This window comes from Oncorhynchus masou, chromosome 31 (genome assembly GCF_036934945.1).
Source record: "Oncorhynchus masou masou isolate Uvic2021 chromosome 31, UVic_Omas_1.1, whole genome shotgun sequence".
Taxonomy (NCBI): domain Eukaryota; kingdom Metazoa; phylum Chordata; class Actinopteri; order Salmoniformes; family Salmonidae; genus Oncorhynchus; species Oncorhynchus masou.
In genome coordinates, this window is record NC_088242.1 from 41,964,998 (window position 1) to 41,975,021 (window position 10,024).

Consider the following 10,024-nt stretch of genomic DNA (forward strand, 5'->3'; position numbering starts at 1 on the left):
GTACCTCCAGGCTCTGATCAGGCCCTACACCCAAACAAGGGCACTGCGTTCATCCACCTCTGGCCTGCTCGCCTCCCTACCACTGAGGAAGTACAGATCCCGCTCAGCCCAGTCAAAACTGTTCGCTGCTCTGGCCCCGCAATGGTGGAACAAACTCCCTCACGACGCCAGGACAGCGGAGTCAATCACCACCTTCCGGAGACACCTGAAACCCCACCTCTTCAAGGAATACCTAGGATAGGATTAGTAATCCTTCTCACCCCCCCTTAAATGATTTAGATGCGCTATTGTAAAGTGGCTGTTCCACTGGATGTCAGAAGGTGAATTCACCAATTTGTAAGTCGCTCTGGATAAGAGCGTCTGCTAAATGACTTAAATGTAAATGTACAACAGGTGTAGTAGACCTTACAGTGAAACGCTGAATACAACAGGTGTAGTTGACCTTACAGTGAAATGCTGAATACAACAGGTGTAGTAGACCTCACAGTGAAAGGCTGAATACAACAGGTGTAGTAGACCTCACAGTGAAATACTTACTTACAGGTTCTAACCAACAGTGCCAAAAAGGTGTTAGTTGAACAATAGGTAAGTAAAGAAATAAAACAACAGTAAAAAGACAGGCTATATACAGTAGTGAGGCTATAAAAGTAGAGAGGCTACATACAGACACCGGTTAGTCAGGCTGATTGAGGTAGTATGTACATGTGAGGCACGTAGATAGAATATAGATAGAATAACAGTCAACTGCAAGACAAGGTTAAGGTTACTGTATATCCATTTGTCAGAAATGCTAGGTGCATCAGTGTAGCTCTGTCCACATATCCACTACCCTCTGAGTCTACCAGTGCATGGTCAACAAACACACACACACGCGCATACACACAATGAGACATATGTAGATCCATTAGTTCAAGCATGTCACCCATATGTCCCGGGTTCAAGGAACACTGGACTTAGGGGTGACGGTCGGGAATCGATCCCATTCGTGTAGTCTCCGTCATCAGCGAGAGCACCCAATAGAGAGGCACTTCCTGTTACACTACATTAAAGCCACAAGAAAAGATCAGGTGACCCAATTCAGACTAATGTATCTATCTAACCCTGACACGGAGCTCTTCCTGTGCAGAGACCAGATACTGGACCTGGACAGCTACAACGTTTCTACAACCAGGTTAGACTGTACTAGAGAGAGAGATGCAGTATGTGTAGGATGGGGTGTGTGTGCAGGGGTGGATGTGTGTGTGTGCGTATGTGCTACTTGGTTCTGTATGTTGGCATGTTTTGTTGAGAATGCATGTAATGATGTATATTTGTATACTTACAGTACCAGTCAAAAGTTTGGACGCACCTACTCATTCCAGGGTTTTTCTTTATTTTTTATTATTTTCTACATTGTCGAACAATGGTGAAGACAGCAAAACTATGAAATAACACATAAGGAATCATGTAGTAACCAACCAAGTTTGAAACAATTCAAAGTATATTTTATATTTGAGATTCTTCAAAATAGCCACCCTTTGACTTTGATGACAGCTTTGCACAAGCTTTGGCATTCTCTCAACCAGCTTCATGGGGTAATCACCTGGAATGCATTTTAATTAACAGGTGTGCCTTGTTAAAAGTTAATTTGTGGAATCTCTTTCCTTCTTAATGTGTTTGAGCTATTCAGTTGTGTTGTGACAAGTTAGAGCGTGCTATACAGAAGATAACCCTATTTGGTAAAAGACTAAGTCCAGATTATGGCAAAACAGCTCAAATAAGCAAAGACAAATGACAGTCCATCATTACTTTAAGACAAAAAGGTCAGTCAATCCGGAACATTTCAAGAACTTTGAAAGTTTCTTCAAGTGCAGTAGCATTAACCATCAAACGCTATGATGAAACTGGCTCTCATGACGACCGCCACAGGAAAGGAAGACCCAGAGTTACCTCTGCTGCAGAGGATAAGTTCATTACCAGCCTCAGAAATCGACAATTAACTGCAACTCAGATTGCAGCCCAAAAAAATGACACATCTCAACATCAACTGTTCAGAGGAGACTGAGTGAATCACTCCTTCATGGTCAAATTGCTGCAAAGAAACAACTACTAAAGGACACTTACAACAAGAAGAGACTTGCTTGGGCCAAGAAACACGAGCAATGGTGGAAATCTGTCCTTTGGTCTGATAAGTCCAAATGGGAGATGTTTGTTCCAACCGCCGTGTCTTTGTGAGACGCAGAGTAGGTGAACAGATGATCTCCTCATGTGTGGTTCCCACCGTGAATCATGGAGGAGGATGTGTGATGATGTGGGGGTGCTTTGCTGGTGACACTGTATGTGATTTATTTAGAATTCAAGACACACTTAACCAGCATGGCTACCACAGCATTCTGCAGCGATACACCATCCCATCTGGTTTGCACTTAGTAGGACTATCATTTGTTTTTTAATAGGACAATGACCCAACACGGCTGTGTAGGGGCTATTTTACCAAGAAGGAGAGTGATGGAGTGCTGCATCAGATGGCCTGGCCTCCACAATCACCCAACCTCAACCTAATGTAATGCCCTGATCTGTTACACCTGTCCTTGTGCTTGTCTCCACCCCCCTCCAGGTGTCTCCCATCTTCCCCACTTATCACCATGTGTGTTGTCTGTCTGTCTGTCTGTGCCAGTTCCTCTTGCTTGTTCAAGCCCACCAGCATTTTGTGTCTCTTCTCCTGCTTTTTCAAGTCTCTCTTTTCTCACCCTCCTGCTTTTGACCCCTGCCTGTCCTGACTCCGAGCCCGCCTGCCTACTCTGCCTGCCACTGACCCTGAGCCTTTCTGCTGTCCTGTACCTTGGCCCCCAAAATAGGGCTACTTAATGTTAGATCCCTTACTTCAAAGGCAATTATAGTCAATGAACTAATCACTGATCATAATCATGATGTGATTGGCCTGACTGAAACATGGCTTAAGCCTAATGAATTTACTCACCTCCTGGCTACACTAGTGACCATATCCCCGTGCATCCCGCAAAGGCGGAGGTGTTGCTTACATTTACGATAGCAAATATCAATTTACCAAAAAAAGAGGTTTTTCCATGCAAGCTTCCAGAAAATTGGAACGAAAATGGCGCCACACCGAACTGAAAGTCTTCCGACTAGCTTGGAAAGACAGTACCGTGCAGTATCGAAGAGCCCTTACTGCTGCTTGATCATCCTATTTTTCCAACTTAATTGAGGAAAATAAGAACAATCCGAAATTCCTTTTTGATACTGTCGCAAAGCTAACTAAAAAGCAGCATTCTCCAAGAGAGGATGGCTTTCACTTCAGCAGGAATAAATTCATGAACTTCTTTGAGGAAAAGATCATGATTATTAGAAAGCAAATTACAGACTCCTCTTTAAATTTGTGTATTCCTTCAAAGCTCAGTTGTCCTGAGTCTGCACAGTTCTGCCAGGACCTAGGATCAAGAGAGACACTCAAGTGTTTTAGTACTATATCTTTTGACACAATGATGAAAATAATCATGGCCTCTAAACCTTCAAGCTGCATACTGGACCCTATTCCAACTAAACTACTGAAAGAGCTGCTTCCTGTGCTTGGCCCTCCTATGTTGAACATAATAAATGGCTATCTATCCACCGGATGTGTACCAAACTCACTAAAAGTGGCAGTAATAAAGCCTCTCTTGAAAAAGCCAAACCTTGACCCAGAAAATATAAAAAACTATCGGCCTATATCGAATCTTCCATTCCTCTCAAAATTTTTTGAAAAGGCTGTTGCGCGGCAACTCACTGTCTTCCTGAAGACAAACAATGTATACGAAATGCTTCAGTCTGGTTTTAGACCCCATCATAGCACTGAGACTGCACTTGTGAAGGTGGTAAATTACCTTTTAATGGCATCAGACCGAGGCTCTGCACCTGTCCTCGTGCTCCTAGACCTTAGTGCTGCTTTTGATACCATCGATCACCACATTCTTTTGGAGAGATTGGAAACCCAAATTGGTCTACACAGACAAGTTCTGGCCTGGTTTAGATCTTATCTGTCGGAAAGATATCAGTTTGTCTCTGTGAATGGTTTGTCCTCTGACAAATCAACTGTAAATTTCGGTGTTCCTCAAGGTTCCGTTTTAGGACCACTATTGTTTTCACTATATATTTTACCTTTTGGGGATGTCATTCGAAAACATAATGTTAACTTTCACTGCTATGCGGATGAAACACAGCTGTACATTTCAATGAAACATGGTGAAGCCCCAAAATTGCTCTCACTAGAAGCATGTGTTTCAGATATAAGGAAGTGGATGGCTGCAAACGTTCTGCTTTTAAACTCGGACAAAACAGAGATGCTTGTTCTAGGTCCCAAGAAACAAAGAGATCTTCTGTTGAATCTGACAATTAATCTTAATGGTTGTACAGTCGTCTCAAATACAACTGTGAAGGACCTCGGCGTTACTCTGGACCCTGATCTCTCTTTTGAAGAACATTTCAAGACTGTTTCAAGGACAGCTTATTTCCATCTACGTAAGATTGCAAAAATCAGAAATTTTCTGTCCAACAATGAAAAATTAATCCATGCTTTTGTCACTTCTAGGTTAGACTACTGCAATGCTCTACTTTCCGGCTACCTGGATAAAGCACTAAATAAACTTCAGTTAGTGCTAAATACGGCTGCTAGAATCCTGACTAGAACCAACAAAATTGATCATATTACTCCAGTGCTAGCCTCCCTACACTGGCTTCCTGTCAAGGCAAGGGCTGATTTCAAGGTTTTACTGCTAACCTACAAAGCATTACATGGGCTTGCTCCTACCGATCTCTCTGATTTGGTCCTGCCATACATACCTACACGTACGCTATGGTCACAAGATGCAGGCCTCCTAATTGTCCCTAGAATTTCTAAGCAAACAGCTGGAGGCAGGGCTTTCTCCTATAGAGCTCCATTTTTATGGAATGGTCTGCCTACCCATTTGAGAGACGCAAACTCGGTCTCAACCTTTAAGTCTTTACTGAAAACTCATCTCTTCTGTGGGTCATATTATGATTGAGTGTTGTCTGGCCCAGGAGTGTGAAGGTGAACGGAAAGGCTCTGGAGCAACCAACCGCCCTTGCTGTCTCTGCCTGGCCGGTTCCCCTCTTTCCACTGGGATTCTCTGCCTCTTACCCTATTACAGGGGCTGAGTCACTGGCTTACTAGGGCTCTTTCATACCGTCCCTAGGAGGAGTGCGTCACTTGAGTGGGTTGAGTCACTGATGTGATCTTCCTGTCTGGGTTGGCGCCCCCCCTTGGGTTGTGCCGTGGCGGAGATCTTTGTGGGCTATACTCGGCCTTGTCTCAGGATGGTAAGTTGGTGGTTGAAGCTATCCCTCTAGTGGTGTGGGGGCTGTGCTTTGGCAAAGTGGGTGGGGTTATATCCTTCCTGTTTGGCCCTGTCCGGGGGTGTCATCGGTTGGGGCCACAGTGTCTCCTGACCCCTCCCGTCTCAGTCTCCAGTATTTATGCTGCAGTAGTTTATGTATCGGGGGGCTAGGGTCAGTTTGTTATATCTGGAGTACTTCTCCTGTCCTATCCGGTGTCCTGTGTGAATTTAAGTATGCTCTCTCTGATTCTCTCTTTCTTTCTCTCTCTCGGAGGACCTGAGCCCTAGGACCATGCCTCAGGACTACTTGACATGGTGACTCCTTGCTGTCCCCAGTCCACCTGGCCATGCTGCTGTTCCAGTTTCAACTGTTCTGCCTGTGATTATTATTATTTGACCATGCTGGTAATTTATGAACATTTGAACATCTTGGCCATGTTCTGTTATAATCTCCACCCGGCACAGGCATAATCTCCACCCCACATAGCCTGGTTCCTCTCTAGGTTTCTTCCTAGGTTTTGGCCTTTAGGGAGTTTTTCCTAGCCACCGTGCTTCTACACCTGCATTGCTTGCTGTTTGGGGTTTTAGGCTGGGTTTCTGTACAGCACTTTGAGATATCAGCTGATGTACGAAGGGCTATATAAATCAATTTGATTTGATTTGAATAAATAACATGAAATAACGCGTACCTAGGCGCATCATAAAACAGGCTAATGGAGAATGTTGGGTAGGTTAGGTCCTACCTAGGCGCATCATTAAACAGGATAATGGAGAATGTTGGGTAGGTTGGTCGTACCTAGGCGCATCATTAAACAGGCTAATGGAGAATGTTGGGTAGGTTAGGTCCTACCTAGGCGCATCATTAAACAGGATAATGGAGAATGTTGGGTAGGTTAGGTCGTACCTAGGCGCATCATTAAACAGGCTAATGGAGAATGTTGGGTAGGTTAGGTCGTACCAAGGCGCATCATTAAACAGGCTATTGGAGAATGTTGGGTAGGTTAGGCAGGATACGGGAGTGAAACGGGAGTGAAACCGAGAAAACATTTCGCTTGGATGCAGGTATGGAACCTCTTGTAGCAGGCTAAATTATGTAGCTAATAATATGAAATCATGAATTTAAAAAATGTGTGATTAATATCGATGGCAACTGTTTGATTAGGCAGCACCCTCATAGCGAAATAATATCAACACGAAGGCTAGCCGATAGACTACAGTCTGAAATTAAAATAGCAGCCATATCATTTTTCCTTTGCTATCACAATGAATTATTCTGTATCCGTGAGTCTATATATTGCTACTTAACACAAGCAAACTGTCAAGGAAGTCATAGCCTACCTGCTCGATTATGATCGCTTGAATAAAAATCTAGAATTAATTATTCATAACAACTATGCATATAGGTTGACAATGGAAAGCTAATGTTATAAACTTTCAACAACCTATTGTAACTCAGATGTTAGTTGTCACAGTTGAACTGACAAATATGACATTTAAAGCAATCAATGAAGAACAAAACAGTCACTCACCCGGGCATATTTTGAGGAATAGGGGTCTTCAAAAAGAGCCCACATTCTGGGCTGCCAGATTTCCCACCAAGTCTTTTTCCTTCCGTCCTCATGCAAGCACAGTCTTTTCATGTCCCATTCATGTCCTGGTAGCGCTGGGTCATCCTCTGTTAACTCCGGTTCGGGATTCTCAAAGCTGTCCAACGCCTCCTCTGCGTCCCTGTGCTGGCGGTAATTCATCCAGCAACACGCCTCCACGTCCGTCTCATCGATGCCCCAGAATGCCAGCTCCTCTTCGAACAGCGGGCCGCACACATCTTTCGGACAGTGCAACTTCCCTGTGCGGTAATAGTTGAGGATGAATGAAAAGACGGATGGGTGGCGATCGAAAAAGAACTCGTCGTTTCTGTGGTCGTAATCAAAGTTGCTGAAGGCGTCTGACTCGGTAAGCCAAGATAAGCGGGTACCGGGCAACGTTTTTAGTGTGCTTCGATAGGTTTCATGCCGCATCCCCCCGCAGTTTATCACGATTTTCTCGCTTTCCGACGGACAAGTCATGTCTGCAGTGTAACATGCTTTGTTAGACGAGTTGTTCACACTCTTGCACCCTTTGAAAGAGGAGACACATACCGAACTGAGCGTAGAGGAACGTAGTGAACGAGAGGAGGAGAGAAAACCGGGGAGCAGGAGGGAGGAGTCTGCGGGGAGAGAAAGGAATGTAATTGTATCTATGGATAAAATATGAACATTCAAATTCCAATTAAGTTATAGTAATAGTCTACACTACAGTTATGCTATGATTCCTAATATAAGGTGCATAGAGTGTAGTAAATGACATTGCAGCAGTTGCATAAACGATACGATTTCAGTACATTAAACAGGTTGGCTGTAAAGTTGGTTTAGAAAAGCAATATTCACCAGAAGACTGTAGAGGTGTAGGCCAAGTTCATATTAATTTACTAACACACAGTAATACATTTGTGAAATGTGGGGAATGTCACGTTTGATTTAATAACAAGGATGATGGTTTAGTTAAAAATACGTGTTATGTTATGAATGTGCTATAAGCAAAATATCTTCCATGTAATATTACAGCACCCGGGTGTTATTCTCATTTGACTAGTTACACGTTGTGCCTCCTGCTGCTGTTACTGTAAGATGATGTGTACATGATACCAAAATTATTCAAATTTCTCCCAATTCATTGAAATAGTATCTCTAATTAGGCCACTATAAGACATCAACAGAGCCAACCCCCGCCCCCTTCCCCTGCTATCTGCTTGCTTCGGTACCCAATAGGAGAAAGAGCGAGAAGAGCGAGAGAGAGAGAGCGGGGGAGTGTGTGTGTCACTGGGGAGAGGGACAGAATCTGAGGAATGAGAATGAGAGAGAGAGAGTGAATGCGAGAGAGAAAGGGAAAGAGGTATAGCATAACAAATTGGGGATACAACTCGCTCCTTCACATCTCCTTTCGCTCGTCCCTAATGCTTTTCTGATGTAAGGTGGCGGAGCATTCGATGTGTGTGTATTTGTGTGTCTGCATGTGTGTGTGTGTGTGTGTCTGTGTGTTTGTTTATTGCTTCCCAGGAGTGCAGTTGACTAATGTTACATCACCTCAATCAGTCTGCTACAGGCACCATGCTTCCCTCTATCTCTGTATGCATCCCTCTACTCCAGTTACATTCAACTAAAGCACGGTTATGTCATGATGTTCCATAGCTTCTTCTGTATTGTATGTGTGCATGTGTGTGTGTGTGGGGGGGGGGGTGTAAGAGAGAGAATGAGAGGCAGTCAGAGAGATTGAGATGTAGGGAGAGAGAGAGAGAATGAGAGGCAGGGAGAGAAGGAGAGAGAGGATGAAAGCCAGGCAGAGGGAGAAAGAGTGTGCTATAAAAGTTAATGAATTCCACTGCAGTAAAAAGCTAGAGTTATGTGCTTTCTTTCCTTCTCCTCGCTAGATCAGCACAGCTCCATTGCTTCCAAAAAGGAGGCGTTCTTCATTGCAAAGCCTCTACATGCTGTATACTAATCTCCTTTTCTTGCTCTCTCTCTCTCCCCACCTCGCTCACTCAATCTCATATCCAGCATAAGGGATTCACATTCCATTCAAGGGGAATCTGGACTTCAGTTTCCTCCTCCTCTCACACTCCTTCTTTTCTCAGTCCCTCTCTCATCCCATCTCTGCATTCCTCTTATATTTTCCTCCTTTTTACTGCATTTTACTTGTGTGTTCTCTTTTTTCCCTCACTCTTATTTTCAGATCCTTTTTCCCATGTTTACTAATTTCCCCAAATTTTGTATTTATTTCACAAAGTAAGCTTCTCTCACTTTGCTCTTTACTTTTTTGTCCCCTGTTCATTTTTGGGACTTTTTCTTACCCATTCACATTTAGCTTAATGCATTTTTTTCTCTTCAACAACATTGTCCATGTTTTTTTACTTTTGTCTCATTGTTCTATCTGTGCTTGTACTGTTGAGAGATCAGATTTCAGCACCATGGACAGCAGCATTGCTTATGCATGGGATGGGATAGTGTCTCTACTGCACCCAAACTCCTAGGGTGCAAAATAAAGAATCTTAAACTATCCGCTTGGAATAGATAGATCAATTAATGTATTGTTGAGGGATCACATTTCAGAACCATGGACAGCAGATACTGCTGTTTCTTTGCAATACATGGGAAAGGATAAAGGTTTTAGTTGAGTCGAGTGCACCCAAACTTCAAAATGGGAAACAAAGAATCTTGAACTACAGTGTATGTGAGTAGTCCAATGTATTGTTAAGGGATCACATTTCAGCATCATGGAAAGCAGACACTGCTGTTTACCTATGCATGGGACGGGATAGGGGCTCCAGTCAACTCTAGTGCACTCAAAGTCAAAGGGAGAAACAAACATTTTTAAACTATCTGCATAGATGGACCAATGATTTGTTGAGGGATATGATTTCAGTACCATGGACAATAGCGCTGCTGACATTTGCATGGGATGGGATAGAGACTCTGCACCCAAACCCCAAGGGGGAGTATGAATCTTGAACTATATGCGTAGATCAATGTACAGTATTGTTGAGGGATGATATTTCAGCACCATGGACAGCGGCACTGTTTATCCATTGGATGAGATAGTGGTTCTAGTTCTGGCACCCAATGAACCTTGAACTATCTTCATAGACCAATGTTTTTCTT

General features: G+C 43.5%; 1 pseudogene; it reads right to left on the reverse strand.

The window, feature by feature from the left end:
- Nucleotides 1–7,471, reverse strand: part of LOC135523955 (potassium voltage-gated channel subfamily C member 1-like) — a 50,944-nt pseudogene extending 43,473 nt beyond the window's left edge.
- Nucleotides 7,472–10,024: the final 2,553 nt, after the last annotated feature.